Source organism: Bemisia tabaci, chromosome 6 (genome assembly GCF_918797505.1).
Source record: "Bemisia tabaci chromosome 6, PGI_BMITA_v3".
Taxonomy (NCBI): Eukaryota; Metazoa; Arthropoda; class Insecta; order Hemiptera; family Aleyrodidae; genus Bemisia; species Bemisia tabaci.
Genome location: NC_092798.1, coordinates 21707583 through 21734502, shown reverse-complemented (window position 1 = coordinate 21734502; position 26920 = coordinate 21707583). Strand labels below are relative to the sequence as shown.

The 26920-nt window shown below is 39.7% G+C and overlaps 1 protein-coding gene across 1 annotated transcript in view; it reads left to right on the top strand.

Annotated features, from left to right (window-relative positions):
- LOC109043123 (uncharacterized) overlaps positions 1–26920 on the top strand; it is a 112001-nt gene that overhangs the window by 31641 nt on the left and 53440 nt on the right.

The window sequence follows — 26920 nt, the reverse complement described above, 5'->3', positions numbered from 1 at the left end:
AGAGGCTGGCAACTGCGATCTCTCCGCCAGTGAGTCGTTCCTTGCAAAGCGACGCGGCGACGGCGAGCCATAATGAACCTAACACCAATTGGACTTCAACAGTCGCCAAATTAGCTGCAGAAATCACAAAATCCATGCGATCAGCGGAACATTTCGGTGATTTATAGACGTAATTTAGCAACTGAGGCCAAGAAACATGTCACCTGTCCGGTTTCTGACTACAGTCCACCAATTATATCCACGTGCCCTTTTTTTGCAAGTGCCAATTCTTCCACTTGCGAATGTTTGATCTGCGTCCTCCGAGAATGTTTGATCAATTTCAAGAGATGGCCTCAAGAAAAAGTACAATCTTTGCATTACATTTTAATAAGAAGAAGAAAACAACTGTGACAATATGCGGTACCTTTAAAAGTTGTCAGTGAAGTCAGTCTCTCTCTCTCTCTCCCCCCTCTCTCTCTCCCCCTCTTCTTCTTCTTTTTTTTAACAACATTTTTTTTCAAGGCAAGTTCATTAGTTTCACATCTTTACTTCAAAACGTGAAATGCTTGTAATTTCGGGTGTAGATTTAAAATCAAAAGCGCCCGCATTAAAAAATTCAAAACAACATCAATTTCTTTTCATTCAATTTGGATACGAAAAATGTACACTCATTGTCAGCTAAGTGAATTCTTATTCAAACTAAACAGAAATATCTCTTTAATAGTATAGTCTCCTCTTATTATATGTATGTGCTTATACCGCTGGAAAAAAAAAACTCGCAACAAACCTCCCGTTTATATCCCTACCATTTATGGGAACTTTATATTTTTATGAACATTTCTGAATGACTACATCCACCCACGCTGTTTTCCAAAAGTGAGGGCCACAATACTCAGCAAGTATTCGAAGCAAATCGCCACAACATTTGCAGCTGTTAAGCATATTGTCCAAACAATCTACCTGCAATAAATGTGATAGCAATCCAATGAATATTTGAGTAATTGAATAACATGTGTAAATGACAATTAAGTCTGTCTTCTATGTGCTATTATATCACTCACTATTCATAGTCAATCAAATTATATGAGGGTTACTCCAGTTTTTTTTTTGTTTTTTACCTAAAATGGCTACTTACTGTATTAAATGAGAAATTATAGTCTTTAATATCGTGGATTTCTACTTTCAAATGGCATAATTTGGAAAGAACAGAAAAAACTCACCTCCATTAAACAGCAAGCATGATCATACATATAAAACAAAATGCGTAAAAACACATTAACAATGTAGCATGCTAAGAGGATTCTATTGTTGTTCTAAAAATAATTTTGATTAACTTTGATATTTAAATTCAATATGTGTACGATTTTTAAACGAAGACTTTGATTTATTTATATCCTAGGAATGATAATTTGCATTTAAACGACCAACCTATAAATCCTCTCACGACAAGCATGAATTGACTAGACAGAACTTTTATGCGGAAAAGATTTTTTCAAGTGCATCGAAATAAACGAGAAAAGCAGCTCTGAACGGATTAGTTTAATAATAGCGAACAAGTTCTGTGTCTGCAAGTACCGAGAAATATATCGTCGCTCCTCTAACGTAAGGTTGTATCTCGATTTTTGCATGAGCTCCGTCTAACATGGATTGATACGTCAAACAGGGCTCATCTGAAAATTGAGATACGCTCTTCTGTTGGAGGTGCGACGCTATTGCAGACATGGAGGAATGAGAATGCTGACTTATGAGACACGGCTTATAATGCCGTTTGCGAGACTGAGGGAAAAGTAGGAATTTAAAAGTGAAACGGCATTTCGTTCCTTACATTCATTTCTCAGAGAGAAGAGATTGAGTTTATTTTAGCAAAGCTTTGTATCCGTATGTCCGGCATCTGAGAGAGGAGCTTTCATCAAACTTTTTTTTCGTTCTCGCCACTCGTGCCATCTCGACAAACGTGCGCAAATATTATATTGAAGAGAGTAAACCGGTAATTATTAATCAGAGGGATTTCTCGTTAAAAGAAAAAAATCTCACACATAATTGGACAAATGAGAGCTTTAAATTAATCCACAATCAGGTGGAAAAAACTTGAGAAGCTGAAGGAATGGCAGCCGAACACCAAAAATGGAAGATGATTGTATACTTTCTTTTTCACACCTTGGAGCCGAACCCTGTTTTTAGCTGTTAGCGATTCAACAGCTCGTAGTAAAGTGTTCATAAATAATAATTATTTTGTTCGCAGTATTGTTCCTCAGCCATCGAAAAGTAAATATCTATTCAGAGAAACTAATGACATTTGTCGTCTCTAAAATTAGCTAGAAATGATGGTTAATTTTTGCATCCTTCAGTCCAGTTACACCGAGAAAAAAACACTTTTATTCTACGGTCACCAAGGTAGTAATGACGTACGGGATTCTACGACAGTAGAACCGTGGATTTTGGTGAAATTATTGATGAGCATAGTAGCATAACCACACTCATTGTAACCTTATTGTGTTCACAGTAATGATACTGTGGGCATGGTAGCATCACCATGTTCATCATTACAATAATCAAAACCCGCGGTTCTACTACTGCGGAATCCCCCGTAACATTACTACCGTAGAATAACCGTGTTTTTTTTCCTCTCTGCGTGAGTCTAAGCTGAGAGGGTTGAAGGAAAGTAGACGTTCAGGGAGCTGGACCCACCCTCTTGGGTAACAATTCTACAAACATTAGGACAGGTCTCAACCACCCCACCACACCCTCAATCCATAGAATCCATGTTCGCTTATTTTAGACCAGCGAAAATGGAGAGAAACGCCTCTACTTGGTCTCTGTCGAAGCGGGAGTCTCTGAATAGTCAAAGATAACAGGTATGTCAGCTCGGCTATCAGATACCGATCAGACGTAAGTACAGAGGCTCGCAAACCGGGCCGGATGCTCAAGAGTCGTCTTTTGTCCTTGCAAGAGCAACTTTTCCTACTCGGCGAGCTTCCCTCTCTTTCCGCCGTCCCTCACGTGCATACCACGTCGGCCACGGCTAAGCTGTGCTTTCTTCGACCGGGGCGGCGACCCGCGCTTTCACGCGGAAAAATGACACGCTGATTGATGGCGACGCGACGCTAAGTTCTGCTTACTTTCCGCGCTGCATTAGCGCACTGAATATTAATTGTCTTCAGTCGGATTAAGCTTCCTAATGAAGCGTGATGAACGGACGCGGGGGGTGAGGGAGGGGGAAGCAGTGGCAAGGAAGATTACACGCGCATATCAATGCATGCAAGACGCGACTTTCTAAAATTACTTTGTTGTGAGTAATGAGGCTATGCAAGATCGCGAATGATCTTCGTTTTTTCGGCGTGAGTTTTAGGAAAATCATCTTCTTTTTCATGTCTGCACTGAACAAAAAGTTGCACGAGCTTTATACACACAACGTCCGTTCCGGGCCCAGAGCTCGAAAGTTCCAGGTACTGGAGCCCATAGAGTACATAGAGTCGTAATGTAAGTGGGAGAGCTGGCGCCATGTTCTGCTCGACGAGTTCCGAGCCCGGTGTGCGGGGTCACTTTTTCGATACATATTCGATCCAAAATGGCGGTGTGGAATATGGCCGGGTCCCCGTGTATCGCAAACAGTCGATTATGTATCGAAAAAGGGACCCGGCGTCGCACAGGAATCTCGGAATTTGGGACCTGGAAAATGATTAAAAGTGGCGCCAGCTCTCCCTCTTGACGGTGTGTTTATACAGGGTGAGCGAAAAGTCCCCGACCCCCCCTCTAACTTTTGAACGCATGCTTGTATCGAAACGAAATTTTAGGGATGCTCCTAGATCAATAAGAGCTACTTTTTGGCACATCCAAAATTTTGAGGGGGCGCCCCTCCCGCAAGGGGCGCACACTAACTCGAAATTTTCAAATGGTAACCCCCCTCTTGTGATACATCGTTGGAAAGGTAATAAAACAAGAAACTTTTTGGCGCAAACCGGAGGTCGCTTCGACTTTTCGTTCTCGAGTTATTCTTGGTCAAAGTTCAAAATAGGCCAGTTTTCAAAAAATCGTAAGTCCGGTTCAGAAAGGTGCAGAAAGGAAAACGAGGCGGCAAAATTCTTGGCATTGCATGTACTTTCAGAAAAAAATCGTCAAAAAACTTATCGTCTGCGCCTAGAGTGATTTTAGCCCCCCCCCCCCTCCTGCGATTAACTGTCTTTCCTGCGGGAGGGGCGGCTAGTTCACTGGAGGCGGAAGTAGGTACCTTTTTGAAGGTAACTCAGCTAACTGACGGAGCCCAGACTATTTGGGGGGGGGCGGCACTCCCCCCCCCCGCCGCCGCCGCACCCCCTCCAACAACAAACACTAACTAACTAACGAAACTATCATTCTACCACGGAAGGGAGGGGGTGCGGCGGCGGGGGGGAGTGCCTCCCCCCCAAATAGTCTGGGCTCCGTCAGTTAGCTGAGTTACCTTCAAAAAGGTACCTACTTCCGCCTCCAGTGAACTGGCCGCCCCTCCCGCAGGAAAGACAGTTAATCGCAGGAGGGGGGGGCTAAAATCACTCTAGGCGCAGACGATAAGTTTTTTGACGATTTTTTTCTGAAAGTTCATGCAATGCCAAGAATTTTGCCGCCTCGTTTGCCTTTCTGCACCTTTCTGAACCGGACTTACGATTTTTTGAAAACTGGCCTATTTTGAACTTTGACCGAGAATAACTCGAGAACGAAAAGTCGTAGCGACCTCCGGTTTGCGCCAAAAAGTTTCTTTTTTTATTACCTTTCCAACGATGTATCACAAGAGGGGGGTTACCATTTGAAAATTTCGAGTTAGTGTGCGCCCCTTGCGGGAGGGGCGCCCCCTCAAAATTTTGGATGTGCCAAAAAGTAGCTCTTATTGATCTAGGAGCATCCCTAAAATTTCGTTTTCGATACAAGCATGCGCTCAAAAGGTAGAGGGGGGGGTCGGGGACTTTTCGCTCACCCTGTATAGCCCGTAAGCACGGCTTCTACGGCCGGAGTTTTTTTCAGTGTGCAAGTTTTTAGAGAATGATTCAAGCAATTAAATCTATAATGATAAGCGTGTGGTTTTATGCACTTACTGAACTTTTGGATGAATACTTTTAAAGATTTAGGCCGGAACTTAAAGGCGTTTCTTAAAAAAACTTCCGATGATAACCTCTCTGAGAGCTAATTTTTTGTGTGCTCCAATTTCTGTATACTACTTGGTGAACTTTCAGTATGAGCATTAAACTTTCAGCTTTACTCACCATGTTAATTGTATAGTCGCCGCATGCATAGCTACGTCTTTCATAGAAAATGGTCAGTTGTGTGTGTTGTAGAATCGTGTTTTGACGAAGTAAAAAATCTAGTCTTTCGTAGAGCATCCATAACTAGGCAGTTTAGTGTCCACTACCATTCCTCCTCCCTCCCTGTCTCGTCAGGGGTCAGAGCAGGGTTAATGATGTCATATTTTTTTTCAGTTTTGAGTATAGAGCGAAAGGATAGAGGAACACATCGATGCCTCCTTAAAGCCTTAAAGTTAATTTCCAAAAACAGAATGTCTGCAATCTTTGGTCATTTGACGTTATTTAAATTGCCGGTTTCAACAGTAAATCAAGTTTCCTTTCTAGGGCGATCGAGAAGTAGTATATTTGTAGATCGACGAATTGAGTTGAGGGTAATATACCGTTACGGGTGTCACGGTCGTACGACTTTGAACAAGTTTATTAATACTTTTTAGAAGTTTAGGAGACAAACCAATAGCACAGGGAGAAAGAGCTTTAGTTGTAGATTCTTAAAGTATACAAGAACTTGTTTTTTCCTCCATTTAGTTCCTGAGAAAAACCCACAAAAAGGGGTGTTACGGGTGTCACAGTTTTTGGAAGTGACTTTTTCCTCACTGCAAGTAAAGTTAAAACCTCTGCGAATTTTGTATTAAGATAAAAATCTGGAAAATATATGTTGAAGCCAAGGATATGTGCTTTAACCCCATATGCTTTGTTTTCCATTTTTTGCTTTCCATTGTCATGAAAATCACAAAAGTTTGTGTTACGGGTGTCACGTTACGGGTGGTCACCGAAGTTCCCTGTATGTTCACATTCAAATTAAAGCACTTTTGAATAAAAAAATTGAAACTTTTTGGTCCTGTTGCATTTATCATCTTTGAATTTAGTTAGGTAAGGTGAAATAAGTTAGTCATAATAGCAAATTTTACTAGAAGATGAGTCTCGATTTATGTAATAACTTATTTTCCCTCTATTGTTTTCAAAAATCATAGTATAACATTTTTAATCAAAGGAATGTGTTTAAGAGATAATGTATTATTGATTTATAATGACAGTTTCATTTTTTGACACTCCTACTTAAGGAGTAAAGCAAAAACAGTGTTACGGGTGTCACAAGAATGCCTGATAGGAGCCATCGGCTTGGAATTTGATTTAAATTTATCCTAACTTTACAGAATTCAAGACCTTCAGGAATTTAATAACACAGAAACCATGGAGAGCATGGTTTTTGTGTTATTATCATTATTGAGGGATTATAGTTTTCATAAGAATAGATTAAAATCTTTAATAGAAAGGAACAAATATCTTATTTATTAGGAAAACAAATGAAAAATAAGTCTTAGAAAAATATTTAGTTTAAGGTATTCTTAAAATTAAGTACACATTTAAGGATATTGTCTCCTGAGTATGTATTGAGCAATTAGGACAAGAGTATTTGAGATCAAAACTACAAAGAGAGAGAATAGGAAACAAATCGCCTAAATTCTAAAGAAAATATCAAATTGAACATGAACTTTGTATCAGGTTCAAAAGTATTCTAGAAAACTGAAATTAATACAGAGCATATTTCTTTGAGATCCTTGAAGTGAAAAGGAATTAAACCAGAAACAAAGTAAAAGAAAAAAATTCACTTACATACTAGTCAGAAAAAATTGAACAAATTTTGCACGACAAGTTGCATTGTACGTGAGCACCGTAGAGCTTTTCTGGAAAAACTCAGTTTGGCTTTCATAATTTGACTTTCTGGTCACTTTGGAATCAATAACTAGAATAATAGCACGTCTTAAATTTTGTCTTTTAAAGAATTTTAAGAAGGAAACAATTAATTTCTTAAACATATGAGAAAAATGTAACCTAAAAAATGTTTTCTAACTAATCAATAATAGTGTAACAAAAAGTAATAAGTCTATGAGAAACAAACAAAACAGTTTTTATCACATTTTTCTTAAAAAATAATAATAGCAAAACAAAAAACAAGTCTCCGCAAAAAATGTTCAAAAAAATTAGTGAGGTTTCTCAAAAACTTGAATACTAGTTTTAAATTCGTAATAGAATCTGTCTCCTCTTTGAACCAGCTTAGGATCTTCTAAAATGCATTTGACAGCATCAAAAGGCACGAAGGAAATTTCATCTGAAATCTTAAAAATCTTGGATTGGTGATCTCTAGCAGTTCTTAAGAATAAGATTTTAACTTCATCTTCTTCCTCGTCTATCTCTTGACAAATTCCAACGTAACGATAAACATTTTGAATTTTTTTTTGTGCTGTGAGGAAATTTCAACGAGAACATAAGTACCTTTCTTTAAATTATTGTAACTAATCTCATGTGCTTCAGTTAATCTATTCTTAAGATTTGCTTCGACATCCCCAGGCAGTCTTTGATGGTCCGGCAACCATTGTACCGGTTGTACAAGAGAAATTTCTTCTTCCGAGTCGGTGTAAACATCGTCTACATTCAGTTTTTCTTGCACTGCTTTATTTCGTACAACCTTGTGCTCTGGGCGGTAGCAATGGACTGATGAGAATACTTTGTGGTCAAAGAATTATTACTACTGGGTTTGAAAAAATGCATTTGCTTAATTTTAGAGATTGCATTTACTCTTCCCCACCTTGCTTCCAGGAATTTCTGATAAACTGCAATTTCCTCTTTTGGAGCATAAAAAGTTGTGGATCCCCTGTAAATGCTCAGTAGCATATTCATGGACAGCTCTTAGCATCTGGTAAAAGCACTTTCCTGGATCTCACAGCAGACCAGAGAAACTCTTTAAGCACAGCGCCAACACCATCCACCGCTCCTTTGCCATGGCTTGTCGCATTGAACTGCCAGGTCAAGTTAAGCTGAAAATCCTCATGAGCATAAACGGCGTTAGATAGTGTAAACCTGTTCTTGAATTGAGATGACTGCCCCGTCGCTAAAATTTTCCACATTTTTAAGAGCTGGCGGACTATTTTTCAGGAACTCAAAAATTAATTTCATGAAGTAACAAGCAGCAAATTTTGTCCTGTTTTTTGCAGTCAGATAAAACGCGAAGCAAAATTTTTTGTTTCTTCATCCAAACAACGCTAGTAAAAATTACCACTTGTCCCTGATTAAAGTATGCTGACTGTGCCTCATCTTGATGTTTAAGGCATACTTTTCTCCGAAATAAATCAACTTGCAATCACTGCTGAATCAGAAGATATATTTTCTTTAACTTTCTCGGAAAGCGTGTGTGACTGCACATTATTGGTGAAATAATGTGTCTTAAAACTGGTGTCAGCTTGTCTTGAAGAATTCGAATAACTTTCTGGGAGCGATTTTTCGTATCTCTTACAAGAGTTAAGCGTTTTATCGTCTCCCTTCATCCACTGGCGGAACTTGACCATGAGTCCCAGCGGAAATCTCTGTTTTGATTAAAACTCCTACAGAGTGGCATAGATTACAATTATTTCTCATGCAGGTTTCATTGTCTTTGTCACAACATACTTTTTTCCATTAAGTGGCTGCCCCTGGATGGAAAGTCTGGAATGTTTCGTGCTAAGCAATCAATAATGTACTGAAAATTTTCATGGTAAATACAAGTACACACATTATGTGGTGTCTTTCTACTTGGTAGAACATGCGTTGGTCTTAGTCTGAAAAATGTTGCTATTCCCAAAGAATTGTTTGGATAGGCCACACGAAAATGTTCGTAGAGCTCTGAAATTGACATTATCAAGTATCGCTTGGCAATCTTGGTACGTTTTCCTGTTGCTAGGGTTTTTGACGGATATGGTGTCTTTTAGGCCTGGGGCCTGCCATGAGTATTTATCGTTAATGTAGAATTGAATCACTTTTTGCTCTGTGTCCTTAGGCAAAGAAGTTTTGGCTTTAACTTCTTTAGTGCTAAGAATCATCTTTCTTGCCTTTGGAGAAAATTCATCAAAAATTAACTTTCTAACAGCCGCAGCTTTTTTGCGGGGACTGTCAGGTAGGGTTTTTTCTGATTCTTCGAACTGCTTTGCCGAGAGTTTGTACACATGAGTATGAGCCTAACATAGGTGGACTTGTAACCTTACATGATTCCGCAGCAGCAGCTTCAATCTTTCCGTCGGCGGTGAAGTCGCATCCTGTCCGTTAGCCTTTCTCCGATCCTCCTTGCGAGCTTTTGTGTCAGCGGCTAGTTTCAATTTTTTCTTCTGCCTTCTTAATTTATCTCTATTTCTTTCTTTCTGTAAATATTCTTGGTATGCAGCCGCATCACCTTTCAGTTTTTGTCTGAACTTAGCTGTTCTGTTTTTAAAAACTGGCATTCTGTTTATCTGGAAAGAAATAAGAAAATCTAGGTAAGAATTTGCCTGTTTATTCCGTTTAAAAACTGAAATATTGATGAATTAGAGGCACTGATACTCCTACGTTATCATCCTGACAACAACAAGTATCTGTGTGTAATCATTGACAGTATTTCTCACAAGAAAACAGGGAAAAGTGGGGCAATATCCTCTGTGTCAATGAGGTCCTCACATTGGTGACACCCGTAACGCGTGACACCCGTAACGTTTTTTTTTTAAATATTCCTAACTGATAAAAATTGGAAAAAAATACCCTGATGTCCAACATGTCACTTAGACATTGAAAAAAAAAAATCAACTGAAAATATTGAAAATTCAAAGAGCTACACTAAAAAAAATGTCCTTCCTGCGTTTACGGGTGTCACCATCAACAAGTTTCCAAACAACATAAAAAAGAGACAGTACTTACTTGTAAGAAGTTCCAACTTTTGCAGGGCTGAGCACTCGTTATCACTTGTTGAATGAATGTAAACATAACCTCAAATTTTTTAAGTGGCGGGAACAGCTGTAAAAAGTGCTGCCAACATGACACTGCTTTCACAGAAAGTTCAGACTGATTGGAAAGGTATACAAAACACGTCAAAATTCAAAGAAAAACGAAAAAAAAAGGCGAATACCCCGTATATTTTCCGAAAAACTAGACACATAGAGGAGTCCAAAAATGTATCATCATTAAATGTTTTCAAGAAAAATATAAAAAAAACATGTTGAGGTTCATTAAGCATATAATTACCCTTGATACTCCTTTTTTTATCGCGACCCCATGCTGCCGTGGTGTCTCGGCAATTTGCATACGAATATAATTATCTGCAAAGGGTGTTGCAAGTGTTGTCTCGTTATTTCAGACGAGTATCTTTGAAACGACTCGAATCGGTCGTTGTGCCAAAGTTCCTGCAGGCGATACGCACTGAGAAAAAGCTATGGTTTATAAACCTATTAGTGGTAAATATGGAACACCTATAATAGTCGTAAATAAACTAATGATTCTCGGTCTGTGAACCATACTAAGGTCTCTGTACCTAATAAGGTACAGAGACCATAACTAAGGTATATGTGCTATTATTATATGTAGAGGTACTACTATTAGTGGTGTTCCATATTTACCTCTAATATGGTTTATAAGCCAAGTTGTTTTTGTCTCAGTGCGCGAAACAACCCGGGGGCAATTGAACTTTTGAGCTTAACAGTTGCAACTTCACTCGGCTATAAATAGAATTGAATTAAATTTTACCGAGTGATGATAAAAGATTTCCCGTTACAATTTGACAACTGTGAACATTCAATTGAATGTTGAATGTTGAGTTGTCAGCGGGCGATATTGAAATGATATCGACTGTATGTCAGCGCTTTGCGTGTCGCGCCCGACTAGCCTGCTAGTCGATGGCGCGCACGACAAAGCGCTGACATCAGTCGATATCATTTCATAATCGCCCCGCGGTGGGGAAATTGACGGTTGTGCGGTCATCGATTCTAATGTGGGTAGTTATTTAAGGTGGCTAAAAAACACCTTTACTCGATATTTGGATAACCTTATTTGCTACGTTTTTGGCACCGACTTGATGGTCGAGATTTTGTTGCAGTTAGCTCGCGCGATTTGGACCAAGGACAGACGCTTTAGCGCCACTTTGAGCAGGTTATTATTGCCACGCAAAATGTATACGAGTATCGCTGCTCCAAAAAATGTTGACCTGCAATCGTTAAAAATAGCTTTTATCATGATAATCGCGCTTTAACTGATGTGATTTCAGCGGAAACTTTCGAAATTTATCCTTAAATTAATTCTTATATCTTTAGGGATACGTCATTTTACCGTCATAATTTTTTTTTTTCAGTTGTGACGACTGAAAAAAATAAAAATTCACGACGACAAGGAAAATTTCCTCGTGTATGTATGTATTTGTCGCTTTTACAGCGCAATACAGGGCACTCTGCAGCACAGCACATAACCACCACTGGAATCTGTGAATGTAGTTTTTTTTCTGGAAAGTGGCATCTCTCCGTCTTCATTAACTTTCTTCATCACATTAAAAATTATTCTCTGTATAATTAATCGTATTTTTGATAATGCAGTCAGTGTTCTCATTGGCTCAATAAGGAACTATTCTAAGTTTGTAAGCTGTTTGCTTGTGTTGAAAAGCTACATTTTTCTCGGTGTAGATATGCACTGATAAAAATATTAGTACTCTTGTGTTACTTTTGGTTAATATAGGATAAGTGAAACACAAACCAACACAAATATTGTGTTGCTTTTGGCACGGTTTGCAGAGACTTTAGTGCAGAAAACGATGGGGAGACCGGGAAAATACATTCCTCCGATTGCGACGTTCGTTTTCACCCCTCGTTTTTTTTTTACAAATTCTTCAAGAGAACTAGACGGCATTTTCTCTTGAAATCAACCGGAGGCTAGGGCTATTTTGTGTTTTACTTCCCGTATTAATCAAAATTCACTGTAGAAAAAACACATTGGATCTAGAGTCCTGCAGACTCTTGAAAACATCGACAAGAAAAAATACTCTTGATTCAATCGGATTTTTGCTTAAATCAAAAACCAAGCCTCTTAATTTGAGCGGATTTCCTTTTGATTTAAGCTTAAATCTGAATGAATCAAGAGTATTGTTTCTCGTCAATGTTTTCAAGAGTCTAGACTCTAGATCAAATGTGTTTTTTTCCAGTGTTTTGTGTGAAATGACTATGTACACTGAAAAAAAATTCTCGGCATTTTTACGAAGGTCCGTTGGTACCTTTACCATCTCACTTTTTTTTTACCAATTATTGGTAATTTTACCAAGGCAGACTGGGAAGCTTACCTAAAAATCGGTATTTTTACTGTTTTTTCCAGGTAAGAATACCACATTTATTGGTAATCAATTCCAGGTAACTTTACCATTTTATCTCGGTAATTCTACCACAGTCGATAAAAAATATTGGCGTTTTTACCAAGGTCCAGTAAAATTACCGAGAACGGTCAATAATTTTACCGAGATTTCTCGGTGAAATTACCAATTCCATAAACGGTAATTTTACCAAGAAAAAACTGGGATCAAATAGAACCCTGAATTCTTGGTAATTTTACCCTTTTTTTAGTAAATACACCGAGATTTTTTTTTTCAGTGTATGTGTGCTTCTTTTAAAACTTTCCATGCAGCAATACCTTTTTCGTCAAATCACATCCGGACAACGGACACCCACCTCAACAAAATTATTTTCACCGTGTAGAACAGACGGCGAACATCATTGAAGCCGCTAAAAACGAAGCCAACAGAGAGTTCGGCGGATAATGCGCCTATTAGTGCCCTGAAATAATCAATTAAAAGCGTAACGATCCGACGATTATGGGGCGTTATGTTGGCAAGTGCTCGCTTTGAATCATGTGTGCCAACTCCTTAAAGCGTGCGTTATGCAATTGCCTGCCCTGCCGCGACCGCGGTCGGTGCGTGTACCTGTGCCCCTTATCACCAGTTTGCATAATTGAATTTGGATCACGGTTGACATCGTCGGATCCCAAGCCGTTTTCCGTCGTGCTTTGCTCTGCTTTTCTGTCCGAGCGCACGATTGGGCCCCCGACGCTGATCGGTGATTAACTCCTTTGGCACAGCTCTTTTTGCTCCATTTTTGGACAGGAAATTCTCCAAAGATGTCTTCATAGATAATATCTGCTCCATGTTGCAAGGTTTGATCGTGAATATGAGTGAACTCGCACTGAACTATAGGATTTTGCCCTAATAAGCAGGCATGCGCCGCTAGGTACACTGCACTTGGACTGCATTATGCAGTAAGGAAGCACATAAGTCTAGCTCAGTGTAGAGAAGAACGTATGTATCATTAGCAACTTAATGCACTGAAAACAAAAGTTTGGTCGTATGGATCGAAATTCGGTGTTCCATATCATCCCAACTAATTCGATTCGTCAGACTGAATTTTCGTTTTGTCAAACTGAATTTTCGGCTTGTCAAATCGAATTTTCGGTTTGTGCAACAAAACTTGTGCGTTCAAGTGAACTGACGAACAAAGTTTACAAACCGAATATTTGGGATGGTACGGAACGCCGAACGTTCGGATCACATGACTGAATTTTTTTTCAGAGTGCACATATCGTAAGTGTTTTTGTAGATGAACCAGGCCGTGTAGTTCCCAATTTCAAAATGTAGTTCAAATGTCAGTCTTGTCTACCATGCTTTTAGTTTCGACTTTGCTAGACAGCGGAATGACTCACGAAGTGCCCTTTAAATACCTCGCGTGTCACAGCGAATGGTCATCGATGACATTATCTGGACGCGCAGCGCTGCCGCAACCAACAGGAGGGGGAGCCGGGGACCGGAGGGGGGAGGGGGGAAGAAAGTGGTCAGCGGTGAGCGCGTAATTGGAACTTGAAATTGGAAATTAAAACCTGAGCAAACGGAACAAATCAATTCTCATTCATATCTTATTCGAGCAGCGACACGACACCGATGCCGCACGGCACGGCAGCGGCAGCCAGCGCATCGCCATGCAGCCATTGCAGCCCGTACTGACGATTTCCGATCGAAAGCGCGCATGCGCTCGAGCAACGTCCCATGTCGCCACGTTCCTGTGATTTCTCCAGATTTCCGCGAAGAAACGTGAAAGGAAAAAACGTTTCTTTTTGGTTGCCTTTGCACTCAAGAGATATAACCAACTGGGTACACTTTTTACGAGTAAGTCGTACAAAACTCTCGTTGAGCACCAAAAAAAAGTCTTAAATATCCCTCCTGACGGCACAGCTTACGTTATGTGTGCATGTAAGGTTTTTCCAAATACCATGTCCAAGGGCAGTTTTGACAGTTGAGATGGTCAAATGTTGCCGAAATCCGCATGCGGCTCTAGAATCTTTGCGACAATGCAAAAGATGCATGTCTGTAGATTGAGATGTCCTTTTTTTTCGCTCCTCTGATGTAATCTCATGTCCGTGTGAGCCCTACTTTAATATAAATCCATGCTCTCTGTGACTCATGCGGAAATTAAGGTAGGCCCTTGCACGAGTGCTTCTTATGCGCAGACTCTAGTTTGCACTCATTTACCTTGAGACCAACCTACATACAGCTAAATATAAGTCCAGACTTCTGGATGAGATCACTTGACACTGTTAGACTTGTCATTGCCAACTTTGAAAGCCCAAAGTTGCAGTCACATCGTCAATGACTTAACGAAATCCATTCATGAAAATTAACATTTTGAATGTTTGATTTAAATCAGCATATTTTACGTTATTTTAATGAAAATGTGAGTGGCCATGGCAATCGTGCCTGTCACTAAGCCCATCGTACACATGTTGCGTGCTTGCGAATGTGCCGTTGTCTCTGAAAATGAAACAAAATATTAATGAAGTTAGACCTTTACGCTGCATCGTGATTTATACAACTAGAAATGCTGACATTTTGATTTACAATAGAAAGCTATCAATATTTGTGTCGAATTAGTCGTTTCCTTCAGGTTAAAGATTTGATTTTTTAGGTGTTTTTAATCTTGATTTTGTTTTTCAAATGATCTTTTTAAGACACTGATTTGATCGTAAAAGGGGAAAAAAATCCCGGTTGATTGTGCGTAAAACTTGCATTACTCTGCATGTATCATTTATGAAAATCAGATAGAGGAAATTATCGAATGCTTAAACGCGTTGGATTATGGTATCCGGTGCATTTTTTAAAATACGATAGTTCATAAATGATGAAAATTCAAATTTGGCGTATTGACTCATCCTGTTACTTTTTAGACACTTTTAATACACCAGGATTCAATCTGCATGAAAAACATTTTGCGACACGCGTAAATGTCTATTAATGGTCATCATGAGTGGCGGTAGCCACCCCCCCCCCCACCGGGCAAGTACCCTATCCTCCAACAAGTGGCAACACAGCACAGCCAGCACAGCCCGTCGAGCAACGACCACCATAGTTACAACGAACTTGGCTTAGTTGGGTTTTAGTTGCGTGTTCCAAAAGCTTTACAAAGCTACGGAGCGACGGATTTCAGAAATTTTGGCGTGTCTAAAGATGCATCTCGGTCCCCGTCTAAACGAACGTTGATTTCCAAGGAGGTTTATGATTTAAAAAAGAGTTAATTACGCATATGTTGCCTAAAATAGCAAAAAGTATCCACTTTGAACCATTTTCACGCTCTGTCAAGCTATGAGAATAAGAGACATCGGAGCCCTATATAATTTTTATATCAAAAGAATTGTCATGTTCTCGTTTAGTCGCGTTTAAGTTTCATTAAGAACCAAGGGCATCCTAATAAAAAATAATTGCTTCTAAACGGCGTTTCGGGTGCAATTGGACGACCCTACCTGGCTGACGTTTAACATTGAATTTCACGCTTACCCCCAATTCTGGAATGAAATTTCTGGTTATTTCGAAGGTAACATCCTAAGTTATGAGGATTCTACGTAAAATGAGGGGGGGGGGGGATAGTGATCGGAATGCTTGATTTATAAATGCGGATGAAGAATTAAAAGTAAAATGTTACGTGATCATGCGGAAAATAAAAAGTCGAGGATCGAACCGGGACATCACTATCATGGAACCAGTACGTGTGCAGTAGGGCTCCGGACTCCGCTGAAACCTTCAGGCCGATAAAGCGGTACTAGAGGCTGCTATCAGTGTTGCCACGCGCCGCACGACCAAATCACACGCCGAAAACGCAACTTTGGGAATTTTTTACGCCCTTCCTATTGCGCATTCGGGAAAACGGCTCAAATTGACCTCTAGAATTGTCCATAGAGTCTGTAAAAAAAAATTCAGCCCAATCGGAGGCGGCAGGTCCGTAAGTTCCCCTTGTAAGCCCATCGTACACATGTTGCGTGCTTGCGAATGTGCCGTTGTCTCTGAAAATGAAACAAAATATTAATGAAGTTAGACCTTTACGCTGCATCGTGATTTATACAACTAGAAATGCGCTGACATTTTGATTTACAATAGAAAGCTATCAATATTTGTGTCGAATTAGTCGTTCCTTCAGGTTAAAGATTTGATTTTTTTAGGTGTTTTTAATCTTGATTTTGTTTTTCAAATGATCTTTTTAAGACACTGATTTGATCGTAAAAGGGGAAAAAAATCCCGGTTGATTGTGCGTAAAACTTGCATTACTCTGCATGTATCATTTATGAAAATCAGATAGAGGAAATTATCGAATGCTTAAACGCGTTGGATTATGGTATCCGGTGCATTTTTTAAAATACGATAGTTCATAAATGATGAAAATTCAAATTTGGCGTATTGACTCATCCTGTTACTTTTTAGACACTTTTAATACACCAGGATTCAATCTGCATGAAAACATTTTGCGACACGCGTAAATAGTCTATTAATGGTCATCTGAATAACCAAAAATAGTATAACTTCATGAGGGTTTTTACTTTATCAAAAATTCTCTATTTTCTCTGTGAGCAAGCATTTACTTACGTAAATTGATTCACTAAGCTTAATTATGTGTCCGGTTAAGTCACTTATGGACGTGGCCAAGTTGCTTCCTGTTACGTGTCTAGGACTTAATATTGACATGTCCTGTTAGTGTCACGTAATTGCCACGACGTGATGCGAAATCCCGATATTAAAATATTTACTTTCTAATCGAGATCTGATATTCGATAAAAGCTTGATGCATTTTGTGAAGCAGGTCGATCAGTCCATGACATGAACATGTACCAAACTCCCTTTACCTCCAACTTACTGCAGCGCGAAAGCTTGGAGTTTCACGTAAACCGGAGTATTTGTTGACAGGATGTATAAAAGCAAACGTTTCTGTCATGTTCATATCGAAAATATATAAAAGGATAAATTATGAAAAATATGCTTAAGAGACAAATATTAAATACCTTGTTCTGCTGGAGTTTTGAATAAATTCCTTATCATGCAAGCAAATGAAGCAAATGTTTGAAAACCATGTAATTTTCACAAGGAATAGGTTCATTAACTCGAGTCGACTAAGTTTTTTCATCGAATTCGGCGTTTCACAAAATATTTCCTCGCTAAACCAGGTTTTCCAAATAGAACATATTTAATATGACTTGCAAGTGTCCACAAGTAAATATTATGACGACAAAGATACAGTATGGGGAACACATTATTGAGCGACTTTTTTCTTATACGTGCGTTAAAGTCTCCACGAGTGTGTAGAAAACGCGGTAATGACAACGCAATCGGTCATCCTCAAGAGAGATTTATCAGGTTTACGAGGCGACAACCCCTAGAAAAAGGCACCTTGCTATCTTTGAGTAATTTATTGAAAGATCATTCTCCATCAAGTCGAGTTGAAAAATCAATCTCGGAGTTTACAACTTATGATACCCTCAGCATCTTGAATAATGAACAGCGGACGTTTTCGTTCATTTTTTTCTAACGGAGGACGTTCAGTTGCATTTCATCGGAAAATTTTCAGCCCCAACATAATATATTCAATATTTACATAGATTCCTCTAAAAAAAGTAAAAAAAAACTAGAGTCTGATCAAACCAGCATGTCCAATATAATTTCAAGGAAAATTATTATTATCTTTCCTCACAATCATATGATTTAAGAAAGGAACTTTGGCAACATTTGAATGTTCCTTCGGTGCTTTTACTTATCACTAGTAAGTTACCACAGCAGTAAAGTGCCTTTATCTCGATCCTGAGTTCTTCGAATCTGAGGTCTCTCGTGCCTTGGAAGATCACACCTATGTTTAGCGCTCAGCAGCTAAACGCTTGTTTCTCATACCTGTCTATTTGCTCGATCCGGGCATGATGTCTCCTAAGTTCCAGTAGTGACAAATTCTCAACTTCACCCATACCCGAACAGGTGCGAGGCAGAGATCGTGGGTTTCCAAAGCGTGAGGGTCTCTCGAAAAAGCAAGAGACGATCCTCCGCACTGAAAAAAAATTCTCGGCGTTTTTACCACGGTCCGTTGGCACCTTTACCATCTCACTTTTTTTAGCAATTCTTGGTAATTTTACCAAGACAGACTGGTAAGCTTACCTAAAAACCGGTATTTTCACTATTTTTTTCAGGTAAAGATACCACTTTTATTGGTAATCAATTCCCGGTAACTTTGCCATTTTATCTCGGTAATTCTACCACAGTCGATAAAAAATAGTGGCGTTTTTATCAAGGTCCAGTAAAATTACCGAGAAAGTTCATTAAATTTACCGAGATCTCTCGGTAAAATTACCAATTCCAGAAATGGTAATTTTACCAAGAAAAAACTGGGATCAAGTAGAACCCTGAATTCTCGGTAATTTTACCCTTTTCTTAGTAAATACACCGAGATTTTTTTTTCAGTGCGTGAGGGTCTGTCGAAAAAGCAAGAGACGATCCTCCGTGTGGGAACGCGGAGTGGAAGGCGGTCGGAGTTGGGTGAGGTTGGTGTCCCGTGTCGGCGGGTACTGCGTGCTGCGGTGCAAGATAACTTGGCTCAAATTAGTGTTGGGGGAACGGAGTGTATTCACGTGATGTCTTCCAAGTTGCCGCCGGAGCTCCAGGAGTCGACATCGGGGCCGGAGTCCGGAGCCGGGGCCTGATGGGTATTTCATTCAGTCGGCGCGGCGTGGCGCGGTGCGGGCCTCGGCCGGCCGCCATGATGGAATTCATGTCAGCAGGTCACGTGGTTTCCTCTCGAAGTTTCCGTCGCACCACGCCGCCTCGACGCTGTCAGATCGGCCGAGTCCGCCTCCAGCTCGGACTTAAATCAAAGCTCTTTTACTTTCACTTCCATATTCGCCCGGTTTTTCTTCGATTTGCGTCATTCGGCGCTTGCCGAAACGGGAGCAGCGTGGCCGAATACCCGTGTTGCAAGACCTGTCTCTCAATCATAACGTGAAGCTCGATGTAGAAGCGAACCTTTCTCGAAGCCCCTAGAGTCCCATTATACTATGAGAGTTAAGACAATACGAATCCATTTCTGATTGGTGCCCGTATTTTAGGCCTCCACAGTGCCACAGACGGGGATGAAAATTAAATTTTTCACCAATAGCAAAGATTATAAACTGGAATGGACCGGGGAACGAGGGACACGGCAAGGAACAAATGGAGTGAGAGAAGGAACGGAGACAGGAATTCGGGAATGAGTTGATCAAAGATTACGAAAAACGTTCAATTTGTGTAATCTTCATTCCCGTTTGTGACGAGCCACAGTGTCTATTAACTCTCTCTATAAAGGGACTCTAGAAGCCCCGCGGTTGTAATTGATGTAAGTAGAATAAAAGGAGATCGGGTCCAATTTCAGGGATTTGGTAGTTCCTTTTGGCCAGTCACACTAATTTATGTTGATGATGCATTGTATTCCTAAGCTTCGTGTTGAGTCCTCCGCAGCGAAAAATGTTTCGGTCGTTTTTACGTGGTCAAAATTAGGGTTCTGACGAGTGGATCTGTAAGCAGAATTCGCTCGGCCTTAATCCGTGAAAATTTGTAAGCCCGAGCATGGATGTCTACCAAACTCCCTGATGTCTTCGGACAATAAATAGTGCCTATAGATGGCTGTAGATTCCAAAAAAGGAATAGAAGCCACTAAACTCTCAATAATAATAATAAAAAAAAAAAAAAAAAAAAAAAAAAGAAAAAAAAAAAAAAAAAAAAAAAAAAAATTAGGGTTCCAAAACAGGAAAACTGAATGATAATCAAGATTTGAGATTGGTGACAGTCAAGATTGTACTTCTACAATCGTTTTAGTAACATGTTCTAGAGGGTCGATATAATTGATCTTAGATCCTGAATTTATCAAAATCGTGTAGATACTGTGAGCTACAGTATTTTGTCGACCGAGCAACGTTCAACAGTTCCATCGCCTATAAATTCAGAAAAGCTACTCTCGATCCGGTAAAAACCTTTTCTAGGCACGGTCTTAATTGTTCACTGATAAGATTGATCAACGATTGGTCATCAGCCATTATAAAGTAATTACGTCTTGATCTTTGAAAAATATTTTCATCATAGGGACTCGACAGTGCAGGGTCTCAAATATACTGCCAAGCCTTATAGTCCTCATATGCATGCAGCTTGAACAGAAAAACCAAGTCCTATCAAAGGTGATACCTTAATGTAGGCTCGTAAGTCAACAAAACCAAGGCAAAGTCATCAATTTCGCAGGGGAATAGATTGTACCTGAACATTTCTATTTGACGAACAACACCTCTAATTAACGGTTATCGACCAAGAAGATCACCTCGTCCTTTTACAATCTCTCATTCACCTCTCAACGATTTCATATTTTTATTTCTTAAATTTATCTATCATGATGTCTGTAAAAATATTAACATAAAAAGAATCATTATCTGTGTTGTTCAACAACGATTTAGACTTACGAAGACTTTAGCGAAGACTAAAACTAGGCCCAATCGCGGCAACGACGATACTCGTCCAGCGTTGCCGCTATTAGACTGAACGAGCTTCTATTTCGCCTCCGGCATCAAAGAAAAGCGGAAGAATTCTATTACTATCGACAACATAGCCAAGACGTTGCCGTTTCTTGGTTGTAATACACGAGATATCCATTGAAAACCCGTGAGAGCCTCTGGTAAACGAGCAACAGCGCTCTCATCGGAGTCTGACGAGTCGGATCGGGTCGGTGATCACCCGAGGCGCCCCGGGTTCTGCTATGGCTCGTTGCCGTTCCCAACTTAAAAATCTCCCTTCCCCGGTTATAATAACCGGAAAAATGATGGGAATTATGGTAAAAAAGGCAACGGCGCTCGGCATAGCTGAGACCGGTGCCGCGGCAGAAGCTGCGCTGATGCACTCAATCCACTTGACTCGGCCGAGGGATAGACGCACTCCCTGGACAGACGCCTCGGCCCCGTGCTAAGGAAGAACGCCGTATGAGCATTCGAGAGTTGCCAAATTTCTCTCAATAAAATGTTTATTATCGAGGGAGGTTATGGAAATTTTTCCTTGAAATTTTCAGGAATTTTAGATCAAAATGAATGGGCCTGTTGCATGCAAGAGATACAGCCGCGCGAATAGACTTTTAAGAGGTTAAATGACACGAAAATTACGATGGTCACATTAAAAAAGTCTGAAATACATTCCTTACTGCGCAATTTGCGTTGTTAGGAACGCGCTTTTTCAAATTTCCCGCGTCTGGGGGTAGTTTTCTAATCACCGGAAACGAGCAAACGGCGGGCTCGGTGATTTCCGGAAGTTGCCGAGTCGTTGTTGTTGTTGTTATTTTTTCCTTCAGTTTGTTTACGAAACCCAACGTGATCTCTTATAGTGGTCCATATACGCTTTATGCGGTAACCAAATCGATCAACTTTTAAATACCCAACGCAATCTTTCTACATTTCATTTCACGATATCACGAGCTCCGATTTTTAGGTACCTATGTTGTCAGTTTTAGTTGACCGGAAATAGCCGCGAATTGCCGTTAATTGTTTCCGTTAGAAAACTGCCCCCAGCGGGGCGATTATTGAAATTTCTTGTTTGTCGGGACGACATAGATGACATAGGTTAAAAGGCGGAGCGTGATTGGTCGGCTATGTCTTAACGCTGCTTTATCGTACCTTTGTCAGGTGGAATGATCGACATACTGTCAGGAACATAAGAGGTATGCCGTTAGCTTGTCGATCATTCCACCTGACAAAGGCACGACAAAGCAGCGATAAGACAAAGCCGACCAATCACGCTCCGCCTTTTAACCTATGTCATCTATGTCGTCCCGACAAACAAGAAATTTCAATAATCGCCCCGCTGACGCGGGAAATTTGAAAAAGCGCGTTCCTAACAACGTAAATTGCGCAGTAAGGAGTGTATTTCAGACTTTTTTAATGTGACCATCGTAATTTCCGTGTCATTTAACCTCTATAAAGTCTATTTGCACGGCTGTATCTCTTCCATGCAACAGGCCCATTCTGTGAAAAATTGGAAGAATAATATTCATAAGTTTACCGGGGAATTCGTGTTTTATCAGAGGAAATTTGGCAACGCCTGAGGGTTCATACGGCGTTTTTCCTTAGCACGGCAGCGTGGCGACCCATCTCCGAACCAAAACACTAAGTTTAGTATGAGGGGTCACCAAGGTGAGAGGCCGAACCATTGATTGCGCGACGCGCGGTGGCCATCCGCTACCTGCGTCTTCCGTCCTGCATACGCTCGGCCTACCATGATGACCGGCAGTCCATCGCTGTCTTGGCTTGGCAATCAGGAATCGAATCTGCAAGCGTGGACAGAGAATTTTGACGACCACACCTTACTGTTCTCTCTGTAGGGTAAGAGGCATTATCGGGGAGGCAATACTCAGATTCGCCCGATGACTGGAGTAGAGTACCCATGTAGGGAGAGTATGGACATGTCGGTAATTTTGAGGTTAGATCTTGGAGCTTTTAGGGCCCAAACAGGCAGCCAACCACGAATTTGAATTATCTAGAGTTATTTAGTATTACAATTGTTACGACCTATCGTTTTCAGAGCACTTATTTGACTTAGTTTCTGCATAAATTCACTCGTTTTTGCGCAAGAGCACTCATTTATAAATATTCTTGGCCATCTTGGTTTGATACTTGAATCTGAAGATTGTCGGTGACATTTCTGTATAGAAGATTGGTAGTAACATTTTTTGTGTCAGAAGGTTGGCAGCCATTTTAGATCCTAAAAACTCTGTATTGTGACACGTCCTTGCTCTAGGCTCTAATGCTATAGGCTAGTGTGTTGAGCGATCAGTTGAATAAGCATGGCTCAGTTTACCAAACTTGCTTCAAAACTGCTCAGTCCGACATATTATTCAGTGGCAAGCGTAACTCATTGGGTGCATATCACTAATCAATGGTTCCTACATCAACGGACAAATAACCTTTATGAAAGATTTACGTCAGGGTGATCAAATGGGTCAAGACGTAACTTCGAATCGGATTTTATAGTGTTCGATCGGTCATGAATTGATTATGACTCAGCACAGGAATTGAACCTGAGGTTGAGCTTTATTGTTCACGTTGGGACCATCGAACATTGTCGGATCGATAGGTCAACTTTTGCAAGAAGGACGCAGCATCATGAATTGATCTATTCATCGGCCACCAATAGGTCAATAAAATGCTCAATAAGTGCCTAGTCAATCATTATTAGACGAAAAATGGTGTTGGTATCCAAGCTCAACTATTGCCTCACTGGATTCCATCGCTTGCGTTGGGAGTGCAGTGCGTAGCCCGCTAAGGCCACCAATCTCACCGGTTTTCTATCACGCATCTTTTTCCTTTTTCTATTCGGAGCAATTTTGATGAAATTCGACAACCCTGGCATAACTTTTGCTCCAGCCAGTCATCGATTATTCGCATCTTCGTAGAGTCGAAGTCTGTAAGGATCCGTTGCATTGTCTGCCTGCTCGGCGCATCGCGCATCTACAACGCTCACCATTCAAGGCTTTCTTCTCCGCGCGGGTTCATTATAGTTTTCCCGGCAGTAGCGCCACACAAAACGAGCCTATCGCTCTTAATTCCTTCCTGGAGATGGGTTTCGAAGAAAGATGGGAGGAGAGGCATATTATCCCGATACCTGTCTTGTCTTTCAAGAGGGATCGTTCAAGACAGGGCAAATGACTCTTCCGTTTCTCCGATAATTGTTACCTTTGTTATTACCATTGGCCTATTATTGGGGTTCATTTTTTACCGCAGAAAACTGCGTTTCCAAATCTTTGCTGCTTTGTCAGAGTTTTTAATTTGAAATTGACTTTGAGAATATGCCGTTGAGAACCGTAAAATGCTCTCAATTCGAGAAAATTCTAACTTGAATTCGTGGGATCTTTCCAAAATGGAAACATGTAATTGTGTATGATCTGCCTACCTGCGATGTATAGGTGTTAAGTGGCCTTAACACCTGACTGACTACATTACTTGGTGATCTTTGGTCGCTCCCTTACCAAGAAGTTCAGCCAAAATAACTCGAAAACAACATGCGATAGAGCAATCTGATTGCATCTTGAGTCGCGAGGATGGGTAATGAAGATATGAAGACATGACATACTGAGGCAAGATTCGGTATATTCAAGTACTTCTCAGATTTTTCCTCTATTAGACCATTAACTTGGTCCAGCTCAGAGAAAATAAAAAACAAGCGGGAAAGTTCTAATACGTGGGTATTAGAGAAGCGCTCAGCGGTGAGCGCAATTTTAATGAGTCCCAGATTTAATTTACTACCTATTAACTGAGTATGTTAAAATTTGCAATAATTAAAACATCTAAAATTGTGCTTCCTCCCCCCCCCCCCCCGAAAAAAATCCAAGATCCATAAGAAAAATAATGATCCATTACTTAAGTACCGAAATATTAATACATAAAAAATCCTCGATTTCTCATAAAAACAGAGAAAACTATTACGGCTCCAAAAAAATAACTTTTCTAGATCATTTGAAGAAAATGTATCAAAGATGAACGTATCACTTAACGAGGCCAAATTAATTGTTTTAATGATGCCCTAATTGGACACGTAAAAAATATTATAGGTAAATAAATGAACGAAATATAAATATTAATAGGTAAATGATGAGACAATAAACGAAATCAATCAACTGCAACTGATTGTGAGTACTGAAGGTAACTTTTCGCGAATCGAAGGCACCATGTGTCCGCTAGGTTGCAGCACACTACGCTAAAACCTTCTAATGACTCATGATCAGACACAACCTTTCCTATGTTTATTGTTTATGCTCTATGATACTCTGTCTTCGTGATAACAGGATTTCATACAATACAATAATCTAATACGTAATTACGTAAATAGAGAAAGAGAATTCTTGCAATACCAGAATTATAACCAGGGTAAACGGAAATTACATTCATTTTTTCCTCCTCATATTATGTTGAGCCTTAGTGAAAAATCTTTCCCACTTTCCTTCCGCAGTTTTCCTTCTGACAGCAAATTGTTAATCATGTTCTCCTGAAATCCTTGCTTTCATTTAGTAGATTCGGAATTTCTCATAAATTTTAGGAATTTAAATGCGTTTACAGAAATTTCTGGCCAACCAAAGGCAGAAGTTGCCCCTACGCCTTAATTTATAAAGGTAACTTACGTTCTGTGTAATTAATCAGGGTTCATGCAAGCTTGAAAAGTGCTTGAAAAGTGCTTGATTTTAAAAAAAAAATTCAAGGCCTTGAAAGTGCTTGATTTTTTGGAAAGTGCTTGAAAACGTGCTTGAATTTCTCAGATCCACTTTTTGGAGGTCAAATGAGAAAGCATTCGACTTTTCAGACGTACGCTGGAAAGTATTAAAACGTGTTGAAATTGAAACGAGAACTACTCTGCTGAGTTGCCTGCTCAGTCTTTCGTCGCTGCTGAAAGTGGCTGAAAAAGATAACTTTGATCTAATAACTGGCGCTATTAGATTTTACAAGAATGTCTTGTCAAAAATTTTAGAAAAATCTCCAATATCACATGCCTTAGTTCGAAATTTGTCCTGTTTGGATCCGAGAAGTATGATTCACCTAGATGCAGATTCTTCTCCTGTTAGTCGGTCAGCTGTTTGCAAGAAGAAAATGAGGTCTGTCTTAAATACATTGTGTGATTGTAAAATAGTCGTAGCTGGTAAAGTTGATATTATTCTTGATGAATTTGATTCATTTTATCAAAACGTTGTCTTAAAGAAAGCTGTCACCTTTGCACACTATGAGCCTTTTAATGAGAAGTCAAGAGTTGATGAGTTTTATATTAACTTTATGGACAAGGATGAATACAAAAATTTATGGAAAGTTGTCAAAATAACTCTACTCTTAAGTCATGGACAAGCATCAGTGGAGAGAGGTTTTAGTGTAAATAAAAACCTAGAAGTAGAAAATTTAAAGGAGCAGTCCTGCATAGCACAGCGTTATGTACATGAGTTTACCGATGAAATGGAGAGCTTATCCAGTATGGTAATAACCAAAGAGTTAAGACAAAGTGTATCAGGTGCTCGCAGTAGATGTGCTACCTATTTAGAGGAAGAAAAGAAAATCAAGGCTCTCACAGCTATTAAAAATGAAAAGTCAGAAAAAACAAAATCTCTACAAGAGAGAAAAAGACGCTTATGTGAAGATGTAAAGACCTTAGAAAAAGGTGCAGACGACCTGGCTGAACAAGCTGAAAAGAAGCAAGATCTCTCATTAATTGTTAAGTCCAATAGTTTCCGCCAAAGTGCCAAAAGAAAAAAAGAAGAGTTAGCAATCGTTGAAGGAGAAATTTCGAAACTCTCCAAACAGTTGTGAAAAAGAACCATAAGTCTCGGTTAAAATCTATAACTTTTTAAACTGCTTGTAAAAACATTTTTCTTCATACCTACATTTATTTAATTTCACATTAACATTTTTTTCTTTTTACTTCTGGTTTTTTTACCTTATTTTTTTTCAATGATGTGGGTCCATTATCTTCTTGAAAGTGTTTTTTTTTCTTCTTTCGTCCGGTTTTTTAGTGTTCATAAAGACTCTTTTTTCAAATG